At 46.9% G+C, this 15,106-nt stretch overlaps 1 long non-coding RNA gene across 1 annotated transcript in view; it reads right to left on the reverse strand.

Annotated features, from left to right (window-relative positions):
• Positions 1 to 5,334: 5,334 nt before the first annotated feature.
• The window catches only part of LOC143283424 (uncharacterized), a 111,941-nt gene continuing 102,169 nt past the window's right edge, over positions 5,335 to 15,106 (reverse strand). Inside the window, exon 4 of the long non-coding RNA XR_013055402.1 lies at positions 5,335 to 5,394. This is a non-coding gene — a long non-coding RNA (uncharacterized LOC143283424). The remainder of the gene's footprint in view (positions 5,395 to 15,106) is intronic.

Genomic DNA, 15,106 nt, shown 5'->3' on the forward strand with positions numbered 1-15,106 from the left:
AGTCATGGCTGACCATGGATAGAGTATATCCGACCTAACGTCTAATTGGGCTGTTTGCTTGGACCAAGCAGCGTCGTCTGTGACTGTGGAGACCGATGCGAGAGAGACAGTCTCTGTCGCAGCGATCACATGTGTAAGCTGATGCTGGTCTGTCGGCTGCTATCCCTTTTCTGCGAGCTCGCTTTTCTGCTGCAGCAGATGACAGTTTGTCCTCACCAATCCGTAGCTGATTCTTGAGAGTGCTTCTCCATCTGTTGCGGTCATCTGCAAGGCCCTCCCAGGACTCAGTGCTGATCTCAAGTGCCTTCATGTCACATTTGCAAACGTCTTTGTATCTCAGCTGTGGGCGGCCGATGCTTCTCTGCCCCGTGGCGAGCTCTCCATAAAGGATGTCTTTTGGGATGCGACCATCATCCATGCGGCGACCGTGGCCCAGCCAGCGCAGCTGACGCTGTCTCAGCATGGTGTACATGGTCGGGAGGCCTGCGCGAGTCAGGACTTCGGTGTTTGTCACCTTGTCGATAAAAGCCTGGGCAATGTAATATGGAAGACAGGCTGTTGCCCATGCAGCTTGTCCCCCCTCTCCACCTCGCTGACAGATCCAAAGGAACAGCAAGGCTGTTACAATTTGGTGCCAACGCGGCCGCAGGAACTGCCGGAAAGTGACAAACTTTGCCATCCAACCGCCTTAGGGGCCCCACACCGGATTTTCTGTCAGGGTTTACTCCCTTAGCTAGGTGGCCGCAGGTAGCTCTCCAGAGCTGGCGCCATTCGATGGGTCATTTAAATCCACCAGGGTGTCTAGCCACCCTCCTCACCATCCTCCCGAGAGGACTGGTGGGGGTGCTGGTTTAGCCGCCAGCATTTCGACCCTGTGACAGGTAGTACTGGGATCCAGGTTACCAGTAGCAGATATATCTATCTGACCTGACATAATGATATCCATATAACAGTGAAAAACATGCTTATGATGACAAAGGTAGATACCAACTGGACTTTGAAACAAACATTCAGATTTTTTTTTTTTTTTTTTTTTTGAGTAATGAATAATCATTCAAAACATCTCCTATGGACAAATATGTGTTTGGTGGAAACTGATCTGATAGTTTTTGAAAGAACAGTTATCTTGTTTCTGGACACTGGACAGTATGTGGTTGACACTGACTTCTTTTCCGCACAGACACTGTATATTTTGGCAAAATTTAGTTCGAAGGGCATTCAAACGGTATCGATGAATTAAACTTCTAACTGGTCTTTAAGAAAGCCTTGGGGTTGCTTCATATAACTCTCTTCATACAGTGACGGTATTACTATTGCAGTCTAAATCTTTTAGCCTATGTTCATGTCGATCACTTGACACTTTTTATATAGCACCTATAACACTCCTGTAGATCTAACGGAATCCTGAGGAGGATTGAGCCTTCGCTGTTTCGCGCTGCCTTCCTGGCAGCCTGATGTGCCCTCTCCTTTGCAAAAATTCCACAGTGAGAAGGCACCCGAATCAAAGTTACATTGATGTCTTTGATCGATAATTGATATACAGTGTGTTTTATTTCAATAATCATCTCAAGGCGTTATTTTTTTATTTGCACATCTAAGTGCATTTAACGCTGATTTTGAATCTACACACAGTAGGATTTGGTTATCCTTTTCATGAAAATCTAGAATGCAGATTAAAGCCAGAAGTATAGCAACGAGATCAGCAGAAAAGACAGAAAGGTGTTTGCCCAGGTGGTACATTTTCTCTCGTTTCAAGTCCGGAATAACAAAAGCTACTCCTGCTCTGCCATCATCAAGAAATTAATAATCTGTGTGTGTGTGTGTGTGTGTGTGTGTGTGTGTGTGTGTGTGTGTGTGTTTTAAGTGTGTGTGTGGGTGTGTGTGTGTGTTTTTAAGTGTGTGTGTGTGTGTGTGTGAGTGTGTGTTTGTTTGTGTGTGTGTGTGGGGGGGGGGGGGGTTGTTTAAGTGTGTGTGTGTGTGTGGGGGGGGGGGGCGGGGGGGGGGCGGTGTTTTTAAGTGTGTGTGTGTGGGGGGGGGGTGTTTTTAAGTGTGTGTGGGTGGGTGGGTGTGTATGTTTGTGTGTGCGTGTGTGTGTGTGTATGTGTGTGTGTGTGTGTGCTCGCGCGCGCGCGCGCGTGCGCGTGCGCGTATTAAGCGTACGTGCGTGTGTGTAAAAGAGAGACGCAGAGAGAGCAAGCAAGACTGTGTCTGTGAGTGAGGTGCCTGAGCATGCACATGTACGTGTAAGATCGCGGAATGTGCTGTCTGTTTACAGGATATCAAGAGGAGACGTATGTGTATGCTTTTGTGTGTGCATGTTTCTCAATGTTTATGCAGGTGTGTATATGTTTTGTGTTTGGTATGTCTGTCTGTCTGTGAGGACATTGTGGGGGGTGAGAGGGGCAGAAGGATGAAAGATTCAGGAAGGAGGTTCCATTGTGGCCCGAGACGGGATGGGCAAAAGAAGCCATTTCTTTTCCTCAGCCTTTCATCCGCCTGGGCAAACACTGTTCTGTGCCCCCCCTCCCCCGCCCCCCCCCCCCCCAAAAAAAAAAAAAAAAGATAAGAAAAGAACAGCAAACCGAATTACGCCTATAACTGATGAGAATTCACCAATCCTTTCCAGCAAATATCCCTCACAAGCCTGACTATGGAAACGTGTGGATATCTCCACTACGAACAAACAAACCTTAATTTGATTTGACTGGGAATGAAAGAGGAGGATGAAACGGTAAAGGAGAGGGCCAGAAGGAGAAGACGGAGAAGGAGGAGAGGAAGAAGAAGGTGGAGAAGGAGGAGAGGAAGAAGAAGGTGGAGAAGGAGGAGAAGAAGAGGAAGAAGACGGAGAGGAAGAAGAAGAAAGCGTAGAAGAAGAGGAAGAAGAAAAAAGAGCAGGAGTTGGAGCAGGAGAGGAAGGAGAAGAAGAAGGAGAAGGAGGAGGGGGAGGGGGGGAAAGGATGAGGGGTGGAAGAATGGAGGAGGAGGAGGAGGAAGTGAAAAAGGAGGTGGAGGAGGGGGCAGGAGGAGGAAAAGGCGCAGGAAGAGGATTCAGTTTCAATTTTGGTTGAAGCGTCACACCCTGCGGCCTAGTCAACACACGCTGCTCTACACTTCATCACTGGGAAACGGCGCTCACACACACACACACACACACACACACACACGCAGACACACACACACACACACACACACACACACACACACATACACACACATATACAGACACACACATACAGCCGAAAGAAAGTCACAAAACAGACTCGCTAACGCCCCAAAAGGGATGCACTCAAGGTTATATCGACCCAAAATAGTACTTCCCAGGACACTGGTGACAAACAGACAGATCGCTTCCAGTGGATTCCGTTGACAAGGTAACGGATGTTATCTCCCCTGTTTTGTTGCATCGCTGGGCAGACTGCAGTTGGGAACAGACCAGACTGCAGCGACAACACATGCAGAAATAGAAGCCATTCATTGGTATTCACTTCACACACACACACACACACACACACACACACACACACACACACCATCTTGAAAACAAATCTGGTAATCAGGATAAAAAGTGCCAGTTTGTAGAAGTGTACAGGTGAAGAGAGGGCAATGGACCGACATGCCTGAGGAGCAGGTGGCAGGGCAGAGGGGATGGAAAGGACGGAGCAGATCTTCAAAGAGGGAAGCTGGACAGCGGAGACTGGGGAAGAAGATAATAATCACCATGGCGCGCAAAGGCCCAAAGTCTGCTATCTTCATCGGCACATACATGGCTTATCCAAATGTCCGATAACCATATCATTCATTGATCATCACCATCCTAATTCTGGTGTTGCTCTATTGCCAGCATTCCAGAAAGACTTCCTCTCCATACAAAACGCTCTCACACAGATTCGCTTTGGGGAAAAGACAAGAGCTAGCGTCGACCTGTGCATAAACAGGGAAGATGGAGAGGAGAAAATGAAAGGAGAGAATTAGGACAGCTGACGTGGGTGTGGGTGTGTGCGTGCGTGAGTGTGTATGGGGGGTGGGGGGGTGGGGGTTGGGGGGGGGAGGACGGAGGGGGATTAAAATAATGAGGAGCACAAGGCAAAAGGTGGCTATCGCTTTTGATCGGCATAAAACTGACCATCACCGCCCCCCTTGAAGGGGAGAAGAAAGGAGGAACACTGATAAGGCTCCTGATGTGGCACTCCCTTGCGTGGCTCTCTGTACCTAACGAGGTTCATCGCTGTGATATGAAAGAAGGAAAAGCATTGATAAGGTTCATGAGAGAACACCCCCTTGTGTGGCTATCTGTACCTAACGAGGTCCATCACTGCGCTGTGAAAACTTACCATCGCTATGTGCACTCTGACTTCCATCCAAAACAAAGCTGATTTTGTTGACCTGGTTATCTTGTCATCTTAATTTCTTTCCATCATTAATTTCTCATCTTTTTCATCATTTTCATTATCTTACATTAATTAATCATTATCAGCAGCATCATATTCTTCATTGATCCTCTCCATCGCCATTATCGTCATCTTTATCTGGATTCAATTTCTCTTCAGACATGTTACCGCCATCAAGGTCTTCACTATTGTTAACATCATCACCACAATGTTCGTCTACATGGTATCCATCCAGCGCAAATAGCAATGACGTTTCTCCCCATTTTTATCATCATCAAACCCCTCATCATCCTCACCCTCAAGCACTTATCGTCAACCTCATCGCCATTCATCCTCTTCAACATCATGACCATGCAAACTTTTTTTATCGTACTTCAGCAAAGACACCTCCCTGTGCAGACAATGCCAGCTTCCCGTGCAGACTCGGATCATTGGCTCAAACCGCACGAAGGCGCACGCGCACGCTCAGCTGCACGCGACATGATCCCGACAGGACTTCACACAGGCAGATAACGACATCACACAACTCACCGACTGGGCTGATCGGGACAGGGGAGGGAGGGAGGGAAGGAGCAGGAAAATACGATGCTGTGAACTTTTTGTGGGAACAGACCAATCATATTCCTCAGCCGTGGGCAATGCGGATTAAGAAGAGGGGGTGGAGAGAGTGAAAGTGTGTGGAGAGGTGGAGTGGGGGAGGGAAGGGGTGTGAAAGAAAGAAAGAGAGGAAGACAGGGGAAAGGAGAGAGGATGGGACAGTAAATGGCAGACCAAGAGATAAGGAGAGAGAGGGAGAAGAAACAAATAGCAACACACACACACACACACACACACAGAAACACAAAGTGCACAGACAGACAACAATAAGGTGAAGAACATAACAAACTAAACACGAAACGAACCTACCAAAATACACATGACCACAGTACTTACCTAAGATGACGCTGTGTGAAGCAGCTGCTTGTTTCCTCTGACGGCCACTGGAAGAAACTCTACGTTGCCTGGCCTGAAACACAAAGGTATCGTGTACTTCTCAAATCTCAACAGCACTGTGAAATAAGGAGAGAAAAAAGCCCACAAAAACAATCGAACAAACAAGACGCTTAATACATACAAAAGTGTTTGCAGCTCTTATGAAGCAACTTTCTTTTCTTCTTTAAAAGGAAAAACATATTGTCTGTCTATATACTGACATCAACATTGAGTTAACCGATAACAAGTTATCAATGGGTCCGTGGACACATCACCTCGTAATTTTCACATATTTTTAGATAGCCAGTAATCAATAAATGACAATTATTGCTTCACCACTCTCCACTTTCCCATTCCCCAACAAATCAAATCATGCGCTAAACCCAGCCAGCCATCATGGACCAGGACACAGTCCCGCCTTCAAAATGAAATCCACACTGTCAAAGCAATGCTATTACGTCATTATATCGGTAACGCTAATTGTCAGATGCAAACACGATTTAGCATTTTACTTCGTGATTCACTTCCTCAATAAAGCTACTGACAGAAGAGTGACAGCAAGGCGCTTTTTTTTTCTTTTCCAGAATGAGCAATCCTAAGTTCTTGAGCGATAACCAGTCAGTGCCCTCTTTGAAGTCTTTCAACTTCTGAATCTGGAATCGCATGCAGAGTTTGACTCATTACGGACCAGAGCGAACGAAAGATTATCGCGTTGTGACAACTTTCTAAAGGTCGGAACAGAAACTAAACACATCCAACTGGTCTGTGAAGATTGGGATCAGTCCACGTAATACCATACTGATTCCACCCCTTCCTGATCTCCTCTCGCACCCCTTAGCTCCCAGCTCCACTCTGTGAAACAGAATGACAGTAAGAGAAAGGAAGGAAAGAATCTCCCTCTCGTATATCCTTAAGTCTTCTTCTCTCTCTTCTTCTTCTTCGTTCGCGGGCTGCGACTCCCACACTCACTCGTATAAACGAGTGGGGTTTTACGTGTATGACCGCTTTTACCCCCGCTATGTAGGCAGTCATACTCCGTTTTCGGACGGGGGAGGGAGGATGGTGGGGGGTGGGGTGAATGTAGGGTATGTTCTTGTTTCCATAACCCACCGCACGCTGACATGGATCACGGGATCTTAAACGTGCGCATTCGATCTTCTGCATGCGTATACACACGTAGGTGGTTCAGGCAGTAAGTCAGTTTCGCTCCATCTTCATTCCTTGAAAAATGAAAGACAGGAAGAAAGGAAGGGAGGAGGGAAGCAAGGAAGAGGAGTAAGGAGAGCCCGAAAGGTTATCCTGTCCAGGTCAGTCCGCCGTCAGAGAGATTTCCTTTTCTACCCTGCCAACTCTCTTCAATCACGATGCTTTCCTGCAGCTCTATCTACTCCATGTGTTTACAATTCTTGCGAAACTGATATAAAAATCAACAGCCATAATCAGCAGTGCGTGATGTGATAAATACCCGACCTATTCTATTTTCCACGCAGCAGGGACAAGCAAAGACAAAAACCTTCTGGATTGTTTTTGTAAGCCAAGGACAAACAGTAACCAGCCAAACAGCTTATGTTCTTCATTAGGCAAGAAGATTGATCAGCGAATCACCAGTTTGCCAGAATAAGTCCCACGACGTAACTCTAACTCATTCCCTCGACCGCTGGGGTCGTTGGGGGGACATGAGGAAGATGTCATAGCTCGCCACGCCGTTCTGTTGGCAGCTGTCGTGAGGAGATCTGGCATCGTCATTTTGGTCCATTCCTTGACGTTGTCGGACCAGCTCTTTCTCTGCCGCCCCCGTCTGCGCCCTCCCTCTACAGTCCCTTGCAGGATGGTTTTGGAGAGGGTGTTATGTCGTATGACGTGACCAAACCATACCATCTTCCGTCGTTTGACAGTCGCCAGCAGTGGTTCTTGGGGCCCAACAAGGTTGCTGACCAGGTTCCGCACATAGTCATTGGTCTTGTGCTCCTTGTAGGAGATGTGTAGTAGTCTCCTCAAGCACTTGGTTTCGAACCACGACATAAGAAGCACCAATCTGGCAGCAGTCTATACTGTCGTTTCCCATCAGTCACTGTTTCTTCAGGCAGACGCTGCCTGACGCTGTCTGTAGGCGCTGCATGGGAACAGCCAGACACTGGGTGAGGAGTGCCCATGAATAGGAGCTGCCCGCACTGTGATGCCTAATGGTCCACCTTCACCGGTGCCAATACCCCAGTATGTTTTATTGCTGTAATGGTTTTAACCGTTCATCAGGACTGGCCAAGACCTTCCTGCAGGGAACAGTGCAGGGAGCAAGGAGAAGAGGCAGGGAGAAGAAGAGATGGGAGTACAACATCTCAGAGTGGACACGTCTGACCTTGAGTGAGACAGTCAGAAGGACAGACAACCACGAGGGATGGAGGAGGCTGGTTGTGTGGTGCCCCCATGGTCAACGAGACAACAGGATAGACAGACAGATAGATAGATAGATAGATAGATAGATAGATAGATAGATAGATAGGTGTTAAGCTTTGCTCTGAACAATCCGAGACAGCTCCTCGTGATCGGTTGAGTCGCTGCGAACAAGTGGATTGGAATCACGAGGTTTTGAAACTCCAATATTCTGGGGTTGTCAAGACACAGGAAACTTCAGAACTACAACTGGAACAAGCATTGTCTCCACATCCAAACAGCAAATAGAAATTATATCCCCCCCCTGTTCTTTTATATTTGGCAGACTGACAGGGACCCCGCAGAAATGTTATATATTGGGGCAGCTGAAGATCTGTGTCTCCGACAAGAATCAGGTTGCAGACGTGAAGCTCAGCGGACTTTCCTGAGGCTGAAGTGAACAGGAAACAGGTCGACGGTGAATATTCTGGGAGAGAAAGGCTCATCCTGTGACATACAGGTCACTGTACGCCTTGACATGGGAAGGAACACGTACTCACAATTAAATCTGAACACACACACACACACACACACACACACACACACACTTTTACCCCCACCTCTTTCTGTCACGCAATTACTTTGTGTGCCAGCTCGCTATCCACCCACAAACCCGATATCCCGGACAGATGACGAAAATAAAACACGAGGCAATGTGACCCGGAAACAGGGAAATGTCTCAACAAGTTTTGCAAAAATGGACTGAGCGCGCACACAGTGTCACGCACGCATACACATGCACGCGAACATTAACACAATCACAAATCTCTCTCTCTCCCTCTCTCTCTCTCTCTCCACCTTCAAAGAAAGAAAGCCAACATCCATCCTGATTCTCTCCCTTGAGGCGGGCTCTCTGCACGATGTGAGGCAGCTCAGTGATTCTCATCTCATCTGATTCTAAATTTGAAGATTGCTTTTGGATTTCTGGCTTGTCCATCTACAAAACAAATGTTGATGTGTTTTTTCATTGCAGCAAATTTTGTTTTCTTTTAAACGCTGTCTTGTTTGTTTGCTCTAAAAACCCCACTGATTGCCTTTGTGATCAGCCATGCTATTAACAACAAGATCTGAATCGACAGTTTCTTTTAGGAACGGCTGAATTTTCCGATGCTCTAAAACACACGGATCAGAAATAAGTGGCACTCTCGCCCACATAAAAAGCAGACAGTGCGGTTGTCTCTCCATTGAAACTCTCCTTCCAAAACGACCACAAACATCCCTTCAGTCTGGGTCTCGCAGACGACCAACATCGCAGACGTGTTATTTTGGGTGTGCTGATATAAATCACGTACGTGATTCAGATGTGATCTATGGTCTATTCTTTGAGCTGAACAGATTTTCTTAGAGCCACTCGTGGCTGAATCGTCTGGGGAAAAATACGCCATGTTTGAACTGCGTGACTGTGAATGTGATTTTGGAAAAAAAAAAAGAAAAAAAAGTAAAGATCTTTGTTGACGAAAAGGAAATCAAACAAAAATTATCTCTTCTCTTCTGTTTTTTTAATTTCTTCTGTTCTGTTCTGGTCTGTTCTGGTCCTTTCTCTCTATACACACACGCGCGCGCGCGCGAACACACACACACACACACACACACACACACACACACACACACACACACACACACATATATATATATATATACACACACACACACACACACACACATATATATATATATATGTGTGTGTGTGTGTGTGTTCATGTGTGTGTGTGTGTGTGTGTTTGTGTGTGTTTATGTGTGTGTATCTGTGTGTGTGTGTGTGTGTGTGTGTGTGTCTCAGCGGACACACACACACATACATATATATACATACATATACATATATATATATATATATATGTGTGTGTGTGTGTGTGTGTGTGTTCTGTGTGTGTGTGTGTGTGTGTGTGTGTGTGTGTTTCTGCGCGGATGTTTGCTTCTGTGTGCTGGCATGCATGCTGCACGTGTGGGATATACCTACCCGTATCTCTCTGCACGTGTGCGCGCAAGAGAGAGATGATGAGAGACAGACAGATAATGTTTAAACGCTTGCTTGATGAACGTCATTTGGATAGTGCTACAAACAAATCATTTTTTGGAGAAAAAAAAAGAATCACAGCATTAAGAGCCCGACTGCCATGGAGGTCACCACTTCAGAGCTAGTGAACACATTTTTCAAAACATGCACACCAGCATTGGTGTAAAAAAAAGCAATGTAGCATCATAAAATAAAGTCTTGACTTGAGAACTGTCGAACCTCTCCGGACCACACACTAACAACAGCAGCGAAATAACGACAAGAAACAACGGGTCTTGGTTTGAGCAGATTCCGAGCACCCTTTCGAAAGAAGAACCCACAGCTAACCACTGAGTCTCTGGCACACCAACACCAGCAAGCCAGTCCAACACGGGAGGAAGACAGACAGGCAGAGAAAAAAAACAAAAAACAAAAAAAAAACACTCTTGCTGCTCATGGCCGACAGCTCTCTCAAACTCCAGAAGAGGTCTAAAACGGCCCAGCGTCGGTACGAACATCTCCACTACTGCTCAGACTTGGGACGACGAAGCCACTCACTCGGCACGAAGCAAATCGAGCGTGACAGGAAACCAATGTGGCGTGAACAGGGAGAGGATGCTGTCTCAGCGCTGCCCTGCAGTGTCCCGGGGAACGGGAGGGAATGGTGCGGGAAGGAGGCGCCCCATTGTGGGATGACTGACCCCCATGGTGCCAGACACTGCCAGCAGCCCAAGTGACGGACGAAATCTCGTCACGTTCACACAGCTACCAGCAAAGTGACAGATACGAGACAAATGCAGACAGAAAACTGTATGTGAAGAAGACAGAGAGACAGAGATAGGGACAAACAAAAGATATATAAACACAACTGAAACTGAAACAGGGAGAGAGAGAATGGCAGAGAGTGCCAGCCTGCATGGTGGAATCTCCAGTGACAGATGAAATGCAGTCACATTCAAGGTAAGTGTGTGAGCAGCGTGGGTCGGCTGAAACTCCATTTCTACCATCAATGATCCTTCACAATGCATGAAATCAAACACAACAGCATCTCTCTCTCTCTCACACACACACACACACACACACATATATATATATATATATATATAGAGAGAGAGAGAGAGAGAGAGAATATTCTCTAACCCTGTGAGCTCTTATCAACGCGAAACTGTTTTTTACATTTTTACAGTTCCTGTTGTCTACAGTCCAGGCGATCCCGGATCCCGGAAAGGCCGAGAGCCAAAAACAAACACACATGAACTGTGCAGCACGAAACGCTTTACAGACATAAACTGTGAGGATTCTAACAGCATTGTAAAACTATTCTTCAAAGGTAGTGCTGAAACAGGAAGCCATAGCTCTGAATCTGTCTTCTCCGGTTTTAAGAGCGAATTTCAATAACAAACCAGCGAAACATTTTTCTGGGATGTAATAAAATAGAAACATAAATGGCCGAACAAACAATAACACATGAGTTCCACGGCACTGTTTACAATGTCATTTACATGCGCCAAAACAAAGCGATATGCATGGCTTTTATCGCAAGAATTACGAAAGAAGACATATTTAAACACACACAAACACGCGAGCATGCACGCACATACACACACACACACACACACACACACACATACAAACACACACAAGCATGCATGCAGCATGCAGCATGCACACACACACACACACACACACACACACATACAAACACACACAAGCATGCATGCAGCATGCACACACACACACACACACACACACACACACACACACACACACACACACACTGGATGAAGAAGAATGGGGTGCAGGAAGATAAAAGAAAAACAACAGAGCGGCTTCTGTTTATTATGGGGAAAAGATAACCCGCGACAATTAATATCTGCTGAACAATCACACACACACAGACACACACACACACACACACACACACACACACACACACACACACACACACTCCTTAAAAACATCCATCCAAGCAGACAGGATAAAAGGATTTTTAAACAACGACAACGCCGGCCCCCCCGTCCCTCTTACCCTCCTTCAGACTGAAAGCGAAATCCCCCTGGCGGAGTTGGCGAACAAAATTATATATTGCAATAGGCGATAGGATATTGTCCTAATCAGCATCAAGCTGGCACAACGCGACCCCGTGTGCAGGAGAGAGAGAGAGAGAGAGAGAGAGAGGGGTGGGGTGGGGGGGGGGGGGGGGAGGGAGAGAGGGAGAGGAGGGAGGGAGAGAGAAGCATTGATAACTGACAGAGAAAGGAGGAACAGCACTTATCAAAGGCACATTACCAGCTGCCACACACTCTGCCTGCAAGGAGCTTCACGCTGTGAGAACGTCGCTCACACATGTCCCCCTGGCGTCCAACAGATAACATAACACGGCGAGCGTCCTTGTCTTATATTTCTTTGTTGTTTTGTCTTCCTTCTTTCTTTTATTTTCTGTATGAACCATCATCGTACTTATCTCCCTGTGCTTTTTCTCCTGGATTTCCTTTTTAACCCCCCACACCCCCTTCAGTGCTCATCCTTCCTCATTCGTCTTCTGCATGAAATCTTCTCTTTAGGACAGTCATCAGCATTAGTATCATGGTCACTACTGGGGTCATCATCGTCAATATCATAATGCACCCCAGTGTACGATCTACACGGAGCACCAGCAGTGATAGTTCTCCCAATTCCCATTTTCATTAAAAATCATCGCCATCCTCATCACTGGTCGTCACCAGCTCTGTCAACAACCTGTTCAGTTTACGATACTTTTACGACGCCATTCGGTTTTTTTGTGTTTGTTTTTTCATCATGCATCGTTATCAAGATCATTATTATCAGTCCGTCAGCATTATCTTCTTCATCTTTGGATGCCACCATCACCGTAATGTTCACCACCACCGTCATCATCATATTCTTCACAGAGTATTTACTGAGCGCAAATAGCACTAACATCGCTTTCCACTTTCATCCTCTTCAAAACCATCAGCAGACTCATGATCGGTCATGGTTTTCTGCACAGCATTGCTTTACCCCCACCCCTTCCCCCTTCCTCTCACCTCACGCCCCAGCACGGAACACGGAACGTTTGATATCAAGTCGACACTGATAGCTGTATGTTTTGTTTCCCCACAGAATCTTATTTCCATTGTCCTGAACAAACATCGCGCAGAACGAGGCACACGCTGACAGAAGGGCAGGTGGCTGGCTGGGCAGAGAGACACGGGGACTGGGGAAAGGAATCACTGCCGCCACGAGGCCCCGTGCACTCACAGAGCAAGCACATCAAGGTGTCCTCTTCACAGCACCCAGGGGATGTTTTGCTCCATGCAGACGTCACGTCGCATTCTGTTATCGTTTTTTTTTTTCATAGGAAGGTGGCAGAATGGTTAAGACGCTCGTCTGTCAATACAAAGTCCAAGAGGGTCTGGGTTCAAATCCCGCTCTTGCCCTTTCTCCCCAGTTGGACGGGAAAATAGAAATGTGCGTCTGGTCATTCGGATGAGACAATAAACCCGTGTGCAGCACGCACTTGGCACACTGAAAAAGAACACATTGCAACAAAAGTGTTGTCCTATGGCAAAAATATGCAGAAAAAAATCCACTCTGATAGATACACACACACACACACACACACACACACATATATATATATATATATATATATATATATGCATGCACTCAAGGCCTGACTAAGCGCGTTGGGTTACGCTGCTGGTCAGGCATCTGCCTAGCAGATGTGTAGCGTACATGGATTTGTCCGAACGCAGTGACGCCCTTGAGAAATTGAAACTGAACTGAAAAAATTTTTTAATTTTCATTTATGGCGCCACCAGCCAATAAAAATCTGTGGGCCCAGCCTCTGTCCCCATCTCCCCACCCACAGCAAATCACACCACGTTGTTCATCATCACCACAGCGGAAGGAGCCACAACAGATTTCCGGCCGGAGAGTTTTTTTCTTTCCTGCCCGGTTATCCTCGCCGTTACAGTGGAGGTACTCCCACGCCGCTCCCTCCGTTTCCACACCCAGTCGCAGCGCCAATTGGCCAACAGGGGATATTATCAGAACATTGTTACTTCGATGTTATTACACAGGCATCGGTAATTATATGATGCAAATAGGATTTTGCATTCCCTTCTCCCTTACTGACTTCCTGATACAATTGGACAAAGAGGGAAGGGAGTGGTGGGGCTGACAGGAGGCACTCTGTCTGGTTAGGAATCTGACGCTTTTGAGTGATACCCAGTCTGTGCTCTCTTTCAACTGGTTTTGTTTTCATCACTGAGGTCTTTTCCTCCTTACTAACCAGAGGGCACCAAGGATTCCTTCTTCTACATGACTGGAAAACCGGAAACTAAACTAAAAAAACAGTTTTACCCTGTACAGTACAGCCTGTCAACCGGGCTGAGATCAAGGAACGATCTGTCCGACCCCCCCAGGCCCCCCACTTCGTCCATCTTGCAGATCCTGGAAGTCGGTTTTCTTCCCTGTTTGACGTGTTACATGTGCTGTCGCAGTGTGGATGTGTGCGTGCCTGAAATCTGATTAAATGAAACAGGAAACGAATGATGAGCGCTCAATGGCAGCCGTCAGTCGGCTCTACCCAGGTAGGCAGCCTGTTGTACAAATGGCCCTGTGGTATCCGACCGATCATACGCGCCATGTAAGTATCCACATCATCATCATCATCATCACCATCATCATCACTCTGTAAAGAATGAAATGAAGAAAAAATATGTCTTCAATTGTATATCGGTTTCATTATCGGCTTTATTACGTTGAGAAAGAAAACAAATCATCAGCCGAGAGAGGGGCGTCAGAGGGGGTCTCTCGCCCACGTCAGTGTGTCTGAAAAGAGAGACATATTTTCCAGTCCCGATTCCAGCTCGCACAGTGTGGCTTGTTTTCCAGCAGTCTCCCACCATTCCATGACATGCTGCACAACTGTGTGATTGAAAGCAGCACAAAGCGGCCCCCCCTGCCTCACCCCGCGCTGTGTGATGTGATACACATCCATCATACGCTTATCTCCCGTGCAGTGAGGGCAATCAATGACCAGTCAACATGCGTCAGGCCTGCCCCCTTGTGTCCGTCAATTATCCTTATCTCCACTATCCCAGCGGAGGATCAATTGGGTGCACACCGTTTGTCTCTCTGCCGGCGTGTGTGTGTGTGTGTGTGTGTGTGTGTGTGTGTGTGTGTGTGTGTGCGCGCGCGCGCGCGCGTGACTGCGTGTGTTTTGTGTGTATGTGTGTGTGTGTGTGTTTCTTTGTGTATGCAATAGTGTACGCTTACACTCGTGAGAGAGAGACAGAGACAGAGACAGACA

Source organism: Babylonia areolata, chromosome 6, assembly GCF_041734735.1.
Source record: "Babylonia areolata isolate BAREFJ2019XMU chromosome 6, ASM4173473v1, whole genome shotgun sequence".
NCBI lineage: Eukaryota > Metazoa > Mollusca > Gastropoda > Neogastropoda > Buccinidae > Babylonia > Babylonia areolata.